Source organism: Crocodylus siamensis, chromosome 2 (genome assembly GCF_052110815.1).
Source record: "Crocodylus siamensis isolate JL-2025a chromosome 2, ASM5211081v1, whole genome shotgun sequence".
Taxonomy (NCBI): domain Eukaryota; kingdom Metazoa; phylum Chordata; order Crocodylia; family Crocodylidae; genus Crocodylus; species Crocodylus siamensis.
The window spans coordinates 28,975,633-28,996,445 of NC_143396.1; the positions used below are offsets into that span (position 1 = coordinate 28,975,633).

The 20,813-nt window shown below is 45.4% G+C and overlaps 1 long non-coding RNA gene across 1 annotated transcript in view; it reads left to right on the forward strand.

The window, feature by feature from the left end:
* Positions 1 to 6,152: 6,152 nt before the first annotated feature.
* The window catches only part of LOC149870108 (uncharacterized), a 124,284-nt gene continuing 109,623 nt past the window's right edge, over positions 6,153 to 20,813 (forward strand). The window contains exon 1 of the long non-coding RNA XR_016440636.1: positions 6,153 to 6,181. This is a non-coding gene — a long non-coding RNA (uncharacterized LOC149870108). The remainder of the gene's footprint in view (positions 6,182 to 20,813) is intronic.

The window sequence follows — 20,813 nt, forward strand, 5'->3', positions numbered from 1 at the left end:
GATGTGGTGGGGGGGCATAGGCAGTGGAAGTGGGGAGGGCTAAGGGGGCTTAGACTCCCAAACGTAGGGCAGTGGTAGGGCTACAAGGCAGCCTGGCAGCTGCATTAGGGGTGGGGAGGGGTGTGCATGCAGTGATGAGGGAGGGAGTAGGGCTGCAGTTGGAAGAGGGACAAGCACTGCACAGCTGGAGTGGGGTGGGGCATGGGACTGAGTTGTGAGTGGCTTGTCTAGATGGCATAGCTACTGATTCTATGTGCACCCTGGGATGCATGAGGGGGGGCCGTGTGCCCCCAGATCTGCATGAGGCAGAGCAGGCTGCTGCTGCGGGTTGGGGCCGGGGCTCTACCAGGCTCTTCCCGGACAGGGACTGGGCTGCACTGTGCTTGGGGTGGGCAGCAGCACTGCTGGGAGGGGGGCTATGGGGTGGCTGGAGCCACCCCAAAATTCATCATAGCCCCCGCAAACCCCGCTTCCAGCCCCACCTGCCCTGAGCACAGCATGGCTCAGCCCCCACTGGGAAGACCCCAACACAGCCTTGGTCCCAGCCCACAGTGGCAGCCTGCCCTGTCCCATGCAGATCCAGGGGCACACACACCCCATGCCCTCCCAGTACACATGCAGTGGTGGGAGCCACCATCCCCTCCTTGTGCCCCCTGAATGAGCCACTCACAGCTCGATCCCATGCTCCATACCCCATCCCAGCTGTGCAGGGCCTACACCAACACCACCCCCTCCCCAAACATTCCTTTCCCCTCACCTACCCTTTCCCCCACAGATTTACTTGCTGGGGAGGCAGGGCAAGAGTGTGCATGCTCATCCCCTCCCACAAATATTTTTTGTCTCCCTCCACCTATGTGGGAAGTGAAGGGGATGGATGCTGACCTGGCCCACAACAGCTCACCAAATCTCTCTAAATGGCTCTCCAGTCCAAATAATTGCCCACCCTTATGTTACACTCTAAGATGGGATGGACAATTATTTTGGGTAGAGGGCCACTTGCCAAGTTTTGGGAAGCTGTCAATGGCCACGTAGGTAGCCCCGCCCCTTGACAGTTGCCCCGCCCCAGTTGCTGTATTAGGACTTTGCCATTGGAAGTCCCTCCCCTTACCCTGGAAGTAATTCTTTTGGGAGGAAGGGTGCTGTGATCTGGAAATGGTGAAAAAGATGTGTATATATATATATATATATATATATATATGTATACAACCACACACACACACATAAAACATCTACTATAACCTATTTTAATTTGGTGGGGTATGGGTATGGTGGCTGGGTGCGGGCTGAGAGAGCCAGGGCCGGGCTGCCAGCTCCGTAGCATGCAACTCTAACATACTGCATGTGAGCTTCACACAATGCAGCCAAGCAGACCCCATGCCCAGTCTCTGTGCTTCTACAACACCACCCTGGGTCTCTGCCAGTCCCATGGCACTTGCACAGGCTCTGTGTTTCTGCCCATCACCACTTTTCCCTGCATTCCCTCCTTCAGGCTTGGCCACTGCTCCCTACAGCCCCCTGCTTCCTGCAGTGCTCCCCGTGGCCCTCACCAGGGCCCACTGCCTGCCGCAGCCCCGCTGTGACTCCGCCACCTGCTGCAACCCTGCCACTCACCACTCCATCATCCTCTGGAGCTCCCCACGGCTATGCTGCCTACAGGGGCCCACTGTGCCGCTGCCTCCTGCTGGGGCTCTGTTACCCGCCAGATCCTGCCTTGGCCTGACCATGGCTCTGCAGCCTGCTGGAGCCTACTACCCATAGTGGCTCTGCTGCCTGCTGGGTCCTTCTGGGGCCTGGCTGCAGCTCTACCACCCACCGGTGCTCACCTCCTGCTGTGGCTCTGTCACCTCTTGGGTCCCACCATCTCCCTACTGCCCACTGGGGCCTAGCTGCAACTCTGCTACCTGTCAGAGACTGCCATGGCCCCCTTCCCAATAGGGCTTTGCCGCCTACCAGGTCCTGCTACCCACTGTGGCTTGCACACCTACCGGGTCCCTCCTGTGGCTCTGCCATCTACTGGCTCTTGCCACTCACTGAGGCCCAGCTCTGCCATCTAACGGGGCCTGCCACCTGCTACTGCTCTGCCACCCATCACAACCCCACCAACTGCTGAATCCTGTGACGTCTCTACTGCCCACCTGGGGCCCACTGCAGACCCGCCACCCACTAGGGCCTGGCCACAGCTCTGCCATCTGTTGGGAACCACTCTGCTACTTGCTGGGGCCTGCCATGGCCCCGCTGTCCACTGGGGACCACTGTGGCTCCATTGCTCACCGTGGCTCTGCCACCTGCTGTGCACCACATGGGTCCCACCACTCCCTGCAGCTGCCACTTCCCAGGCTACTCCCCACAGCCCTCCTGCCACCACCTTGCTCCATGCAGCACCCACTGCTCCCTGCAACCACCACTTCCAGCCGATCCCTCTGTCCAATCTTACCTTATTTTCCACTCAGACAGGGGGCGGGGGAACAGCTCCCAGAGGAAGCTGCAGAGGCTTCTGGTTGGAAGCTGATGGCAGGAAGTGGGCATGGGGCTGGGTGAAGCTGGGCTAGCTTTGTTGCTCAACCACAGGCTCCCACTGGGTCCTGCTGCTGCTGGTCACCTGTCATCTTTGACAGGTGGCCATGGGCAGATATAAATTAATTTTGTAAATTTTGTAAAGGCCCCCTGGGCTGGATAGAATGGGCTGCTGGGCCAAAGATTCAAACTGCACAGGAAAACACATATCCTACCAAACAGCATGAATAATGAATGGAAAACAGTTACCAGCAGTACTCCTCCCTCTCCCACCCCAAAATAGATAATTTATTTGCCAAAATATGTAGTTTGGAGTTGCTCAAAGCTATTTGTGAATTCTTTCCAAATTGGCAAATAATATGTAATGACAAAATAATTGTCACCTTGGCACACAACACTACCTGTGGCTGCCATGGAATAGTGGGATCCTGGGGTGCCCATTAGCAGTGACCTCGCCCAGCCCTTCTAGTGACTGTGGCAGGTTCCTAGAGAAAAGGGTCTCCCTGGTCAGAGGATGAGTCTTGCAAACATATGATTAAGTATATATGGAATTTAATTATATACAATATAAATTACAAATAACCAAGAAAGTTTAACTCATAAAGGCTATTAAAGGGAACATACAATACACAACCCAGAACTCCAGTGATGACAGTCACAACATATAACCTTTTTTTAGAATACTTCTAACCTAAAAGGAGACCAATAATCACAGATAGATAATAAAGCACCAACATTGAGGTAATTGAGTTACAGGCTTACAGGCTTGCCCATACTTCTTTACACACATATTCAATATCTTTTATACACAAGGATGAATATGATGGCTCTCTGTACACTTAGCAGCCAGGGACGATGCCTTGAGAGGAATAGCCACTTCCTTGCCCCTCTCACTGGAGCTGTGGGCATGTCTTCCTTGTCTTGGGTACCTCTGTACTTGCTTCAGGCATCACACACTGCAGGCCATTGCGCCCTCACTAGCATCTCTGCAGTATACCTCTCTCCACCCTGATCCATGTCCCCTGACACAGCAGGCAGCAGGACCTGGGCTGCTGGCTCAGGCAGTCACCCTGGCCAGTACAAACACACATAGGTGATGCATAGCGGGAAAGTGGAGGTGCTGAGATTGGCTCTTGCCAGCTGGAGAGTGGGGGCTTAAAGAGAAGCACTGGTGGCACTTCTGGTTTTGTCATGAGCACTTTCAGTTTTGCCACCAGTGCTTCTGGGGTCAGCAACTGGCCACTGGGGGACCCTCCCTGGTTGGGGATCGGCTGCTAGGGGACCCCCACAGTTGGGGATCAGCCACTGGTGCCCCACCCAGACTCAGGAGGAACCAGTTGCCCAAGCACATACATCCCACTGGGCAATTGGGGGAGGGTTTTATCACCTTCTTGTTCTGGCTTTCTCACAAGAAGCCTCACCCCAGGTAAGTAGGGTCTAGTGTCCCCTAAACATGCCTTTCCCTACCATGACTCCAAATAGGCTGCTCTGACTCCCTGCAGTCTGTGTCTCTCCTCCTTCAACCCCACACCACCCACAGGAAGCATCTCCTCAATGCTCTGGGTGGTCTCGCTTGCCCTTTCATTTCTTTCCCCCACTGTTCCAGGGTGGCCTGCCTTTGCTTTGGGAGGACAGGGACTTTGGAGCAAAAGGGTGACTTCCCTTTGGGCATGCTCCTGCTGGTGCCAGGCTGAGGAGGAGCAAGGGCAAGGGGGTGGCGCCTGTGGAGATGCATCAGAATCCCCATGGTGCTCATGTGTTTTGTTCCGGTACCACAGCCTCCTCTGAAGTGCCTTCTGGGGAAGGAGACCTGGCTCTAGGGGAAACTTGAGAGATGTGGAGCACACACCCATCTGATTCCCCCTTCTTCCCCAGAATTTCCCTTTCTAGGGCACTCAGATCCAGCTCCAGCTCCAGCTCCAGCTCCAGCTCTTCCTCTGGCACTGGAAGGCTCAGCATGGGAAGTGAAATGAAGGTGGAGGAGACTGTCATGCTGGTGCTGGTGCTGCTGCTTGTTGTCATGGTGGTGGTGGTGGGGATTATGGCTGGTGCCCTTGGAGTGTATTCAGTCTCAGGCACAGGCAATGGCATTGGCACTGCTTCCCTCTCCTTGCTGCCTCTGGAAGCCTCATCCCTGCTAGTTGTAGGAAAGAGGCTGCATCTCAGTTTGGGGTGGGGAACTTACACTTCACCCTCTACCCCCTCTTCCACCCCTCCTTGAAGGCTTGCCAGCTGCCTTTCCACTACACTCCATGGTGTGTTTCATAGTGTCTTGTTTTTATACAAATATATAAATGTATCTGCATTCCTATATAAATTCTGTCAGGTGTGTAATCTAGACCATAATGTATAAAGGTATAGAAATAAAATACAAATGTATCTCCCTTCCTATATAAATTCTATAGTGTAATATCCAATATAATTATGAAATTGAAAAGAATAAATCAACAAATATGGTAATAAAATAAAAGGGTCTAGAAGAAAGCAAAAGGTATTGTGGAATCCCACTTGCTGGGCTAGGCTAGCAAGTAGGAAGTCATTCAGATCCATGCTAGTAGTAGCCTTCATTGTCTAATGCTCCCTCTAATGCTCCTGAGCTGCTGGAAGACACAACCCATGTTGTATCTGTCAGACCCCAAGGCAGAAAACAGGCCAGTTCAAATCCTGCTGCTTTTTTGCTGTTTTTCCATCTCTCTCCCAGAGCACTAGAATTAGAAGGGACCTCAGGAAAGGATCACAGTCACTGGCCAGCTACACAGTCAATATGAGAGCAGTTCTTTCCCCCTCTTCCTCCTCCCTCGTCTTACTTTCTGTTTCCCTGCAGACAAGTCCAGTTTGAGCTTTCAAACTCAATATATTTCAAAACTTTTGAAATGTTTCGACTGCCCTTGTTTCATTTTAAGGCTCTTACAAATCCCTTCATTTCATTTTGATTTCATTGTTTCAAGCTCAAAACAAATTGACACTGTCAAAATGAAACAACCGGTGACATTTTGCACAGCCTTTCTTCTTATAACATGCTAAAATGTTTCATTTTGACATTTTTTCTAAAAACATTTTTCATTTTCTTGCAATATTTCAAAACTGAATTTATCTTAATTAAATTTGGAAAGCAGGGTTTAAGAAAGCCTTCAAATCTTAAATTTTTCAGTTTGTGTTAAGTAAAACCTTTTCATTTCCCTCAAAATGGCTTAGGGAAGCTTTTATTTTTTTTTCAGGAACACAAATATAAATTAGTTTTCTATTGACCAAATGCAATAAAAATTATAATAAAAATTTGAGTCTTTTCAGAAATCCAGAAAAAAAATCAGTTATTTGCATAGATTTTGATAGGGAGCACTGGAAAACTGGGGCTTTGAATACTCATAAAAGACTCAGGTCTATTTCAAGTGTAGCAGAAAACTCAAATCCTACACTTGGCAGTCCAAGTGGCCTTGGTACTCATTGGAATGGAGAAAGTCAATGTTGAATTCTGATTCCTGTACTGTAGCTTTTTATCCCAAGGTGTCCAGAGGAATTACAGAAAGCCCCAAGGGAGAAATTCAATAGAATTTTGAACATCTGGAGGAAATGAATTTGAAGCTGAAAACATAAAAATGTCATCACTGGTAATTGTTTGGTTGTAGTGGTAGAATTGGTAGCTTGTCTGACATCAGGATAACACAAGGTTTGTGAGTTTATCATTGATTTTATGCCCTTGCATGCCATTTTTTTACTGCATGTATGCTCTGCTCAGCTTTCAAGGGAGCTCTAAATGATACTATTGTATAGCATTCTTTCCCCCCCCGCCACAATTCTCTCCTTTGGGAGTAAAGGGAATGGGACCAAAGGAACAGGGTCTAGTTCTGGCACAGATACAGGATCAGGGACTTCCATCCTTTTATACAGCCTGAGTAGTGCAAAGGACCTCAACTGAAAATCCAGTCCCTATATCTGCAAGAGGAAGAATTGAAATAAAATAAATAAAATAAAAAGAAACCCACCAAAGTCTTCTTATTTGCAAAAGCCTTCACATACTTAAATTAATTTTAATGAAAGATGGTAACTGTAAAATGCTGAGGAGTGTTATGCTTGTCAGAACCCATGGATCCCACCCCACCATATGCTTTCCTTTGCCCCCACACAGTTTCTTCTACGTGTTCAGACTGTGGTGATTTTGCAGCTTAAATCTTACTATGTTACTCTGTAGATACTTGGAATTTATGACTCAGTCTCACTTTCGTACTAAGTCAGGACATTTTTACAGCCTGAGTGATTAGTTAACCTTTGCCACCATTCACTGAGTCACAGCACCTTTTTTATTTAAAGAGAATCAAAAATAGTTATTGCTGATGGAAGCAGAGCTGTGTGACACAGTCATTGCAGTCCTCAGGTTATGAAACAGATATTACATACAGACAGGAGAAATTCAGGCTTCAACTAAAAGTTCAGGAAGCTTATAACTAAGTCTACTGATCTGGGTCATTGAACAACGTATGGGAACTGTCAGAAAATGTACAGGATGGTTGTCAATGTACTAGGGATTTGATGAAAAAATGGTAAGATAAAAGAAAAAGTATCATAGAGGATCACTGAGTACATGGGATACATCTGTAAAACAATTTTGATATAAAACTTGGTTGTGTCATATATTCATCAGGCACTTTGGTTGAAACAAACATACTGTCTCTTGATTCATAGCATTGCTTATGCACATGCTTAGCTTTAATTATATAACTAAGTGTACTAAACAAAACCTTGGCTTAGAAAAATACCTGCATATTCTTAACAATCTTTGAAAGTTATTTTAAAAATAGTTTCATAGGATTTTAAGAAGCAAATTAATTTCCTCTCCCTGTTCCTCCCTCCCCCTCCTGCTACTTCTGTCATGTGGAATCAATGTTGTCTCACATTCAGACATCTTTAGATCCGTATCATAAAGTTCAGTTCAGCTTATATCTGGTCTTAGTTTCCACATCAATTTTGTTTTATCTATGTTAGATCCTAGGGGCAGTTTTAACTGAACAACTTTTTATCAGGTGTATATTTAATAATGTGAAATATCACTAGGCTTTGAATGTTTCATATCAGAATGGCATATATTCTAAAGTTACAAAAGAAATCTTGTAATTACAATATCCTGACATTGGGTGCTTTTTATGCCAGTAAATTATAGATTTAAGATGATTAGTTAGTTACCACTGTCTCATATTTTGAAGAGTAATCCCCCATTTTTGTCATTCATTTTCATGATAATGTGAAAAATATATTTTTTCTCAACTTCTGAAAATGTGCTTTACTAAAGAAGGAAAAGGCAATCAGGAAGCTAATGCAGAAGTTTAAGAAATTTCTGGGAAGAGTGTTCATTGCTCAAACCTAGAAATTTTACAGAATTTAGATTTTCAAAGTGAAATACGTATTTAGATTCCAGATTGTAAGAACTTGATCCCTTGGGTATGCAACACCAACTTTGTTCACCAGAAAGAAAATTCCTGATTTTTTGGAAGCTTTCATAGGAAAATGAAGAAATTGTCAGTTGCAAAACTAGAAATTGAGAAATTGTTAATGCAAAACTGGAAAGAGATTGAAAATTGACTTAATTCAGGATTGCAGCTTTAAGGGACTAACCATACACAACCAGCTCATGAAGTGGTATTCTAGTATTCTGTGGGGCAGAAGTGTACTGTTACCCAGTGTGTCCACAGGTGACACAGGGAAGGTTATCTGTAAAATAAGCAGGGGTAGGTCTGACAAATAAGTAGTCATGGACCAAGTAGCAGCAGCACCACCAAGTTGTCATGAGGATAGCAGATGGCAATGATTTTCTTCCTGAAAAGCCAATATAATAAGTTTGCTTAGCCCCCAGCTATGAGTCCACAAGTTCTCAACAGCAGAGCAGGCAGAAGAAGGTGTTAAAATCTCAACAGCTGTGAAGGTGGATGAGGCTGCAGCAAAATTAGATCCCCAATTGTCTTGGTCTTTTTGCAATTGGATCAAGATCCCATTCTTTTAAGAGTTATGTGGAAGCTGATGAGCAGCAGCTTTTCCACAATAAAGAAGTCATGCACAGGTGTCTTCCATGCCAATACACTCCTTAAGCCTTTTAGCAACCAGATAATGTTGATGGGAGCATGATTATGAGGTCTGGAAGCTCCTAGTCATGAACTGGTACAAAGACAGCAGTTACAAGAAGGTTGTCTAGCACTCAGAAGAGACAGGAGTGCAGTTCAGCAGCTGTAACCAAGTAGCCCTCTTCAGGATCTGCTCTGTTCACCCCACATGGGGAGGCGGCTAGAAAAGGTGTCCTAAGCATAGCCTGTCTAATAGAGTATTCTGTATTTCTTCCTGACTGGATAACTGTGTCCAGTGAGATGACCTTTGCTGTGGTTGAAAATACCACTGAAGATGCACCATTATTTTTGGGACCTGAAACATCAGGACCCTTATGGACAACCCTCATAGTGAACACTCAGACAACCACGCTGCAATTGTGGCCCAACAACTCACGTGAGACAACATCAACATAGCTGCACTGAGTGAGACTTGATAAGCGGGAGATGGGCAGCGCAGAGAACATGGAGGTGGCTATACCTTTTTCAGGAAGGGTAAACAGGAAGGAAAATGCTGACTTCACAGAGTTGGCTTTGCCATTAAGAATAACCAACTCAATGAGTCCCTTATTGGAATTAATGAGTACCTCATGGCTCTCTATCTTAAACTGGCAGGGAGCGAACATGCCACTGTCATCAGTGTGTATTCCCTGACTCTTGATGCAGCTGATGAAACCAAGGAAGAATTTTATGCCAACCTTGACCAAGTTCTTTCTGATGTTCTGGAGGGAGACAGAGTTACTCTATTTAGTGATTTCAATCCCAGAGTCAGAAGGGAATCAAACCTCTGGAATGGAAAAATTGGCAAGAATGAAGCAGGAAAGGTCAACTCTAATAGCATCCTCCTATTGACCAAATGCATGGAAAATAGACTATCACCAACATTCTGTTCCACCAGAAAAACAGGGACAAGACATCATGGCAACATCCACTATCAAGGCACCTGATTGACTATGTCATCCTGCATGACCAGGATTGCAAAGACCCCTGCATCACTCAAGCTATGGTAGGAGCTGATAATTTCTGGACTGATCACTGGCTTATCCTCTTTGTTATTGTCAAGGAAAAATCTTAAGTTTGGTGCTGCCATCACAGGGAGTTGAAACTACAGACCAGCCCCCAGAATGTGCCCTCTGGGTGACCTGGAGGCTTGTCAATCACAGAGCATAAGGTAATCTGATCTAATGCACATGCTCAGTTCACTGACTGCATGATGTAATTTGACTAGAAATTTCTCTGTGAAGAGCATTCTGATTGGCCACTAAATTCTTATAAAAGGTTTGTGAGCCGCCACCCGGGTGTGGTGAGGTAGTGTATGTATGTTTTGGAGGAGAGACTGCTCGATCCTGTGAGCAAAGGCTGCCTTTGCAGGGACTGTCTCACAGGGAGAGAGCGATCCTGTGAGCAGAGGCTGTGGACAGCGGGTGGAGCGACTCGTCTTTTCGATCTCGGTTACGGGACTGTTTGGCTTCGATTTTGGCTTCGGCTTACTTTGTTTTGGCTTCTCAGCTCTGACCTAGGTTTATGGACGGTCTTTTGGACTGGCGTCATGACCCCATTCCTCAATTCACTAAGTTACAGTTTTTGTTGTTTGTTATCCCATTCATGAGCTGTTGACCAGCCCTGGGACTAGCTAGTGGGCAGCCGCACCTATCCCTCGGGGGGTAGAAAGCAAGGGCTCACTAGTGAACCCCGTGGGCCAACAGACCCCTTTGTTGTTCGCTATACTGTAACTGAAGAAATACCTGAGCCTCCGCTTCCCAAGCGTGAGTACATAAATTATCTTTGTTTAAACTTCCCGTACAGCTCACACTCCACCGCCGCTAATCCCACCTGTTCATATTCCAGTTGCCACCCCGGCCCACCGTGACCTTGGGGCCCGATTCACTCGGTGTTCGGTTACCCTGACAGTTATGTCCAGGAATCCAGATTTTCCATTTCCCATGGAAAAACAGAGAAAACCATGGATTTTCCCCTTTACTGAGAAAATGTGGATTTCTCATTTTACCAGAGAAACTGGTAGAATTTCCAGTTTTGCAAAGAGCTCCCTGCAGGCTTGCAAAGAGGCAGCAGGAGAAGGGTGATTAGCTAGGGGGTGCCATGAGCATATATATGGGGCACAGATCTCCCCTGCCCCCCAGGAGTGCACAGAATGGTGGGGATCTGCCCCCCCAACCTGAGCATGTAACATCAGATCCAAAGCCAAGCTCATGTTTTATCAAGCAATTGTGATCCTCACCCAGCTGAGTCATGTGGAGCTGAGTCATGGACAATGTACAGGAGACATCTATAGTTGTTGTTAGATAAGTTTTAAGGGGTAGGTGCATAATGGTTGTGGCCTGCACCTGTCTGATGTCTTACCGGAATGAGTCATCAGGGTACAGGACAGTACCACCACTACCAAATTCCAGTGTTCTGATTTCTTGTGCCATGGTGCCTTGTTCTTCTCTTCAATACTGGGAGCTGTATGTGTGAGTTGGTGAATGTCCAGGTTGGTCCTCTTGGAGGATTATCTTTGTGGGGCTACGCCTCCCCTTACATCCTACTTTTACCACTTCAAGGATGATACTCATCTGTGCTTGGATTTCATGTTGCCCAAATATGCCACTGACAGTTAACTGCTGGCTTTTCCAATAACAATTTCTATGAGTTTAAATCAATTCATTTGGGTTCTAGGAGAACATCCTCAAATCAATCCATAGCAGGTGCATGGATCAATCTATTTTAATAAGTCCATTTAGAGTCCTTAATGCAGTCAACTTAAATCAATTCATCCCCAGGTTCATGGATCATCAATCCCAAACAGTTCAATGAGGGTCCATGAGACCATTAACTTAAATCAATTCAACCCAGGTTCATGGGCCAATAAATCTGGGCAAGTTCAATAAGGGTCCATAAGACAATTAACTTAAATCAATTAAACTTAGGTTTATGGGTCAAATTACTTGACTCCCTTGCAGGGTTTAACAGCCCTGCCTGAATGTCTGTTCCACCCTGGCTTAGCTTCTAAGGGTCAAGGTCAATGGGCTTTACAAGGAGGGAGCTCTCCCTCCTGCCACCGTTCCCAGCACAGTGAGAGAGAAGCACATACAAAAAAGGAAAAAAAATGGGGGGGAAAAAAAACAATCAGAGGAGCAAGTGCTCCTGTGGTAATTCTTTTTTCCTGCATCTTTCCTTTTGGTTGCTTGCCTCTGTCTTCACTGCTTCAGTCCATGTGCAGCTGAACTAGGGCAATTCCCTGGTGCAGTGTGTCCAGGGTTCTCATAGTGGTCCCCTGACAACTCTGGCCAGTGGGCCCACTCTTTTCACTCACAGATAGCCATGGGATGTGGTGAGCTGAGAAGGCTTTTGGCATCCCCTCTCTCTTCTCTCCTGGTCCTCTCCTGGCTGCCCCTCTCAGGGGGCAGAAATACCCATCTTCATGTTCTCTATGCCAATTCAAAAGAAGTACATGCTGCAGAAATGTGGCAGTGCTCGCAATGTTCCAGAGGAGCCTTTTTCTGCACCTGCAATAAGTGTCCCTCTCTTGGGATTCCCAGGGCTTTTTCCTCACGTCACTCTTTTCCCCGCATAGAAGTACCATTAGCACTGCCTCCAGAAGATGCTCCAAATCCAGTGGGAAGAGAGACACACCAATGTTAGCATCCTCCTGCAAGCAAATACCACAAGTATTGAGGCAACAATCATTCAGCATCAATTTCATTGGACTAGCCATATCATCCAGATGTCTGACTCTCAGTGGTGGATTTATGGTTAGTGGGGCCGTGTGATCCAAGCAGGGTGCAGGGTCACATCTCCTGTGCCACAGCATGCCCGCAGGGGAAGTAGCACTGCACACCAGCCACAGGGGAGGGGTGGTGGCTGAAATTTCCAGCTGGAATGGCCAAAGACACCAACAACACACTGAGTGGGATGAAGGGCCACAAACCAAACGTGGGAGGCTCTTTGGCAGCAGTGGCAGTGTCGGTGGCAGGACCCCCTGTTGTTGAGGGCCTGTAGCCACCACACGGTTTGTTTCATGGTAAATCTGCCACTGCTGACTCCATACTTCCAAAGCAAGTTTTATTTCCCTAGCTCAGCCAATGTGTACACTCAAGAGGAGGGCAGACAAAGCACTTCAGTGACATCATCAAGGCCAACTTAAAAAAAATACAACAATGATATCAACTCATGGGAGACTATCATGCAGGACTGCCTCAAATGGAGGAAGTGTGTTACAGGGATCTCAGTAGTTTGAAACCTCATAGATCCACAGATTCTTAGATTGTAAGGCTGGAAGGGACATAAGAATATCATCAGAGCCAGCCCCCTGCACAAGGCAGGAAAGACAACTGGGGTCAGGTGACCCCAGCAAGGTGACAGTCCAGTCTCCTCTTGAAGATTTCCAGGGTAGGTGATTGCACCACCTCTGGAGGGAGCTTATTCTACAGTCTGGACTCCCTAACTGTGAAGAAGTTTTTCCTAACATTGAGCCTGATATGGTTTTCCAGGAGTTTGTGGCCATTACTTCTAGTTTTCCCCAAGGGTGTCCTGGTGAACAGTTGTTCACCGAGCCCTTGATGTACTCCCCTGATGTAGTGGTAAATTGCTACCAAGTCTCCTCTCAGCCTTCTCTTTTCCAGGCTGAAGAATCTCAGATCCCTCAGCCTTTCCTCATATAGCTTGCTGTGCAAGTCTCTGATAATATGGGTGGCCTTTCTCTGGACTCTCTCAATCTTTATCATGACCTTGTTAAAGTGTGGTACAGGACACAGTACTCCAGCTGGGGTCACACCAATGCTGAGTAGAGTGGAAGAATCACTTCCTCAGTTTTGCTGGAGATGCATTGATTGATGCATGCCAGGGTATTATTAGCTGGCTACAGCATCACACTGCCAGCTCATATTCATACTGTGGTCTATTATTACCACCAGGTGCCTTTCATTTGTGGTGCTGGTCATTTTCACACCACCAAGCCTGTAGGTGTGTAAGGGGTTGTTCATCCTGAGGTGGAGCACTTTACATTTCTCAGTGTTGAACTTCATCTGATTTTGAACCACCCAACTTGCTAACCTGTCTAGATCCATCTGTATCTGTAGCCTATCTTCAAGCATGACCATGATTCCCCATAACTTGGTGTTGTCTGTGAACTTGGCCAGTTAGATCTTCACTGCCACATCCAAATCATTGATAAAAATGTTGAAAAGTATTGGACCAAGCACCCACCCCTGTGTAACACTGCTGGCCACTTCTCACCAGGACAACACAGATCCATTCATTAGGACTCTCTGGGTTCTATCCCACAGCCAGATTCCTACCCACCTGTCTCACAGTTAAGTCCACAATCCTCCTATTTTCTCACAAGAACATTGTGGGATAACAGATCAAAAGCTTTTTGGACATCAAGGTATACAATGTCAACCTCTTCTCTTTTAACTAGGTGGATAATAAAAGGGGATAAGGTTGGTAAGAGAAGACCTGCCCACAATGAAGCCATGCTGGCTCTCATTGAGCTGGCTGTCTACTTTCTGCAAACCTATCACACCTAGACTCTTTAATGCATTTTTCCAGGATTTTCCCTGGGATAGAAGTTAGGCTAATTGGCCTATAGTCACCTGGGTCCTCCCTCTTCCCCTTCTTGAAGCCGGGCACAACATTGACCCTCTTCCAGTCCTCAGGGAGCTTACTGAAGCACCATGAGTTTTGGAAGAGATTCACCAGGGATTCCATGATTACTTCGGTCAGCACCTTCATCACTCTGAGATGGCGTTCATCCAGTCCTGCTGACTTATATACACCTAATTTTTTGAAATTAGTCACACACCAGTTCTATGGCAATAATAGGAAGGCAGTCATTCCTGCCCTGCTCATTTTGTACCCTATCTGGCACGATTTTCCCCTTGGCCTGGTGAAATACCAAAGCAAAATAGTCATTCAGGAGTTCAGTTTTCTCCTGAGTGCTCATAACCAGCTGTCCTGTGTTGCTGAACAATGGCCCTACACTCCTATTTCTTTTCCTCCAGTTCCCTGTATACCTAAAGAAGGACTTCTTGTTGTCCTTGATTCACCTTGATAATTTAAGTTCAGTTACCACTTTAGCTTTTTTACCCTGTTCCCTACAAGTGAGGGCCATTGTTGTATCGTTCTCCTTGGGGCCTTTCCCAAACTTTCATTGTCTGTACACCTCTTTCTTCTTTCTTAGGAGGACTGTGATTTCCCTGTTTAGCTAAGAGGGTTTCCCAGCTCTTTTGGTACCTTTCCTCTACACGGGAATGGACTTCCTTTATGATTCAAGGACTGTGTCCTTAAGGAATGACCACTTTTCATGCACTTCTTTGTCTTTGGTCACTGGTCTCTCAGCACTATTTCAAAACAAGAAGGAGCTGCTTTTCACCCTTACCCCATTCTGGCATCTATTTTACGAATTGATTAGATCTCAGACCCAATATCTTAGCAGTAAATTTAACCAATGAATATTTAGCTGGTCAAATTAGGGGAAAAAAACAAAAAACAAGATTCAACTTTGGTATGATGAAGAAATCCTCTGCGTATTTAACTGTCAGGAATAAAGAGATTGAAAGGAAAATCAGTGAAATAATAATCTCCAACATATGTCTTGTATTGTTTGATACTTCCTAGTACAATGGGGATCTAGAACAGGGCCTAAACACCAGAGCTTATGACTTAGACTTGAAGACAGGATATAAATGAACCCTTATAGACTAACTAAAAAAGGTATATATAGAGAGAGCACAAGCTTTTGTGAACCCAAGTTCACTGCTTCATGTTTAGGATTTTGACACCAGAGATCAAATGTGCATAATATTGGCAATGTGGCCCTATGCACAATGCCAAAACCTAAAACTAACGTTAACAATGGACTTCTGTCTACCCAAATTTATCAAGCATGTCCTTTATCTCCTCTATTCACTGACTTAGTAATTAAACAGCAGAATACTAGAATCCTTCTTCTTTGGCAATCCCTCACAGTTGAGGATGATTGTTTTTCATGATTGTCTTATCTGTGTGTCTGAAAATGGCTGATGAGGTCTATCTGGGATTGGCAGACTCTACTGCAGCTTGAACATGTGTTTTCATAGGGGGTGGGTGGTGGTGGATTTTTGATTTGATCCATGACATGCTGTTTCTGCTGCTCCCACTTTTCTATCTCATGTTGTCCTTCCTTCCTGACCTGCATCAAACAGCTCTTCCTGGCTCAGGAGCTGCATGGCCAACCAGAGGTAATGCTCTCCTACACTTGATTCTGGCCAAAGGAGACAACTTGGTGATTGACTTAAATATAGAGAGTAGCCTGGATGACAGTGACCATGAAACCATTACATTCACTGTCCATCACAAGGCAGACAAATCAGACAGCAGAGTTGAAGTTTTGGACTTAAAAAATGCAAATTTCAACAAGCTGAGGTCACTAGTAGGGGGTGCTTGTGCTGTTCACTGTAGTCCCTACAATGTGTTTTTATTTCTTATAATGATTTATATTTCTGGTACTTATGTTCTCATTTCTAATGTGCTGGGTTTCTCATTCCTCTTAGAAGTAGCTTTTCATTCCCCATTTCAGCCAACATTCAACTCCTGTATTTTTTCCCTTTTAAATTCAACACCCCTTAGGTTTTCCAGACAAAGCCAACTGAACCTAAAAAATACATAGAGGGTATTTCTAATGTGGTCCTGTCATGGTCTGACTTAATGCCAGGGCCTGTTTGAACATCTGTATTTCAATATAGGTCAAAAGTATAATATATGCCATGCAGGGAACAGACTGACTTTTTCAATCAGGGACTTGATCCATCTCCCATTGAAGTCAGTAGAAGCAGGAGTTGGTGCCAAGTGAGGAAGGAACAGATTTTCATTACTAATAAACTTTGCTGAAGTACTCATCTTTCCTTCTCTTTACTTCTCTTAAATCATCTCTTAAATCACAAAGGAGAAAGCCCCACATAATTCCCCCCTAAAATCAATAATTGCTGCATTAAAAGAAAATAAAACTACAAGCACATTTACAGTAAGCCAACAATAAAGAAAATTAGGCATGGCTATTTGGGATGATAAAAAGAATTGATTGGAGCAGATGGAAGCAGATCTCTTCAGGAAATTAACAGCTTCTTCAGCCGACAGATTGTTCTTATAATTTAAAATTAAAGCATCTAATAAATTCACAGTGTAAGAGTAGGTGCTAGACAAATGAATAAATACTGACCCCTACCATATGACAGCAGCCCTGGACTTCAGGAGGGCAGATTTCAACGAGGTAAGGAGAATAGTTGGGGAGACGTTGAGGTCCCAGAGGGGAGGGGAGTCAGGTGTCCAAGAAGAGTGGTCGTTCCTTAAGGAGATGATCCTCCAAGCCCAAAGGGAAGTAGTCCCAACACAGATCAAAAAGGGCAAGAGGGTGCAAAAGCCCCCATGGCTCACCAAAAACATCTAGGAATGTTGCCTAGCTAAAAAGGAGGTGTACACCCATTTGAAGTGAAGGGCCATCACCAGGGAAGACTATACCTCTGTTGCTCAGGGCTGTAGGGGGGCGGTCAGGAAGGCCAAGGCAGTGATGGAACTGGGACTAGAAACCTGGATCAAGGACAACAAGAAGTCCTTTTTTAAATACATAGGGTGTAAAAAGAAGGTACCGGGTAATGTGGGGCCTCTGCAGGACACACTAGAAAATCTGGTCATCGCACCAGACAGCAATGCTAACCTATTTAACAATTTCTTTGCTCCACTTTTCTGATCAGGGACCAGATCACCCCCCCCACATCGGGCCCCCCCGTAGGCCCCATGCAAGGCACACCTAGGTCAGTGAGGACCTAGTCAGGGAACTTCTGGTGGGACTGGACATATTTAAATCAGCAGGTCCTGATGATCTCCACCCCAGAGAGCTGAGGGAATTAGCAGAGGTCATTGTGGGACCCCTGGCATGGCTTTACGAGCACTCATGGTGCTCTGGCATGGTGCCAGAGGACTGGAAAAGGGCCAACATGGTTCCCATCATCAAAAAAGGGAGGAAGGAGGACCCGGGAAACTATAGGCCAGTTAGTCTTACCTTGGTCCTGGGTAAGCTTTTTTCAGAGAATTATTCTGGTGTGTGTCCACGAGGGGCCAGCAGGGGAGATTATGCTTAGGGGCAACCAACATGGGTTCATTAGAGGCAGGCCCTGCCAGACCCACAAAATACTTAGACACAGGTGTCGCAGTGGATGTAGTCTTTCTGGACTTTAGGAAGGCCTTCGACACTGTCTCTCACCCCATTCTCATTAAAAAACTAAGAGACTGTGACGTCAACACCTACACAGTCAATGGGTCACTAACTGGCTGGAGGGTTCCACCCAGAGCATGGTGGTGGATGGGTCTTATTCGACCTGGAAGTATGTGGGCAGTGGGATTCTCCAGGGCTTGGTCCTCAGGCCTGCACTGTTCAATATCTTCATCAGTGACTTGGATGACAGGGTGAAAAGCATTCTGTTCAAATTTTCAGAGGACACTAACATGTGAGGGGAAGTGGGCATGCTAGACAGGAGGAATAGGCTGCAATCAGACCTGGACAGGTTACAGGGGTGGCCGGATGAGAACAGGATGGATTTCAACACTGACAAGTGCAAGGTCCTGCACCTGGGGAGGAAGAACTATCAACATACCTACAGGCTGGGGAACTCCCTTCTCATCAGTACAGAGGCAGAAAAGGATCTTGGAGTCATTATTGATGCCAAAATGAACATGGGCTGACAGTGTGGGGACACGGTCAGGAAGGCCAACCCACCTTGTCATGCGTCCACAGATGGATCTCAAGCAGGTCCAAGGAGGTAATCCACCCCCTCTATGAAACACTGGTCAGGCTGCAGCTGGAGTACAACATTCAGTTCTGGGCGCTGCACTTCAGAAGGGATGTGGACAACATGGAGAAGGTCCAGAGGAGAGCCACCCTCAAGATCAGGGGTCAGAAGGGCAGGTCCTATGAGGAGAGGCTAAGGGACCTGAACCTGTTCAGCCTCCACAAGAGAAGGCTGAGGGGGGATCTAGTGGCCATTTACAAACTAGTCAGAGGGGACCAGCAGGCATTGGGAGAGTCCTTGTTCCCCCAAGCACCAGGAGTACAAGAAATAGTGGTCACAAGCTGGCACAGGGTAGATTCAGGCTAGATATTAGGAGGCGCTACTTCACTGTCAGGGCCGCTAGAATCTGGAACCAGCTTCCAAGAGAAGTGGTGCTACCCTTGGGGTCTTTAAGAGGAGGCTGGATGTACACCTTGCTGGGGTCGTTTGACCGCAGTACTCTTTCCTGCCATGGCAGGGGGTTGGACTTGCTGCTGCTCAGGTTCCTTCCGACCCTACCAACTATGAAACTATGACACAGTTATAATCTTTTGTAACAGTGACTTACATCATATGACTGATGCGAGAAAATAAAGATGATCCCTTACCATTGTTTGTGTTTGTCACACCTCTAAATCATGCAAAAATCTAGGCTTGACTATTTTTGATACACCTATCTACATAAAGGGAGCTACTGTTAAAATGGAATTACAGCTTTCCTTTCTTCTACTGCAAATTATTTTGTTTGTATTTAAAATAAAAGCTGGTGAGAAATATATATAGAAAGGCGGAGAAGACAAATAGCAGACCAGGAAAAAAGGAAAGGGAAGAATAAAAGCAGTGATGCTTGATTGAATAAATTACTAAATTCCTTAAGTACAAAACCTTTTCATCTGCCCATCAGTTGTATCTGCAATTATTCCATGAATAAATGTAAAATTAATCAAATACATGTGAGAATTTTAAAATTTCCAATTATTCAGTGATGCATGTTAGTGCATCATTATCTCTGATGATATCGTTTGGCTTGGATGAACTACGATGTTAAGCATCTTTTCTCAAATGTTAGTATGGTATGAGAAATTACCTTTTGAACTCATGGAATGTCACCTGAATTCAGTTAATATCTTAGTGGTAAGGCCATGCCTAGGTCACATGGCCTTGCTTTAGCATGTCAGAAACATTCTAGCTCTCTTTGTTCAACATAAAAATAACTGAAAAATGAATAGATGGCTTCATTTGGATAGAAATAGTGTTATGAATGTAAATGATTTCCATCACAGTCTGACAAAATGTTAAGACTGGCTTCATGTTGGAGTAATATTGTATCTGTGATGGTCTGTGGGTGATATTTTTTATTGGACCAAATGCATACCTGAGAGAGATTTAGATAAGCCTCAGGCATAAAGTACCCTTCCTCAGGTCTGAGAAAGAAGCAGACACAGCTTAAATGAAATAGCAAATAGAAAAATGTCTTGTGTAAAACACCATATGTAAATAAAAACAACCTGTTTAGAGAGATGGTGTAGGGCTCTGAAATAGGAGAAAAGAGATGCAATGTGGAGCAAATGAGAGAAGTGCAGAAAGGTTAACCAGATTAATGGAAGAGCAATATCATCTGAGGGTCTCTGCACTTTATTAGTAGGTAGATTATAACGAACCAGAAAGCCAATGTTTCTGTTTAGTCCCTGTTTTTTAGCATTCAGTAAGGTTATGAAATGTTGTCCCCAGGGCTGTCTTCTGAAGGTAGTTTACAAATTTCCCTTGAGTCATGGTTACAAATGAAATAAATTTATTTTATTGACAATCTGCAAACTTTTTTACTGACAGAAAACATTTTTACTAATATATATTTTTACTGACGTATTTTAATACAGTATAAATGTAACCCTTCTGCCAGGCCCCATATGACAATAATGAAGGTTGGGTTCACATTTAGGGGTTTAACACCAACATTCTAAATCTAGTTTGAGCCCCTTCCCAGAAATGTGGGAAAATAAATTTTAACTAAATGTTCTAAAGTGAACAGACTTCCCCACTCACATGAAACATTCAACTGAAACAGGGTTTATTACCATAGAGAAAGGGATAAACACACAACCTTAAAGAAAACTTTAGCCATTAAACATTAAGCAAAACCCAAACAAACAATACTTTCAGTCACTAAGGCCCCCTCTATATGTGCAAGTAAAGGCACAATTGGATCTAATGCATGATCCATAAATTTGTGTTGCCTTCCATGCCACACATGCACGACAGGAGGTATGACTGTGGGATCACACATTAAATCCAATCGCACCTTATTGCCAGTCTAGGGGAAAGCCCGATCCTGGGTTCCCCCTGCATTGGCAACAAGCAGGCTCCCAGGGCTGGAGGACCCTTTTGAAGATAGGCACCTCACAGGCTC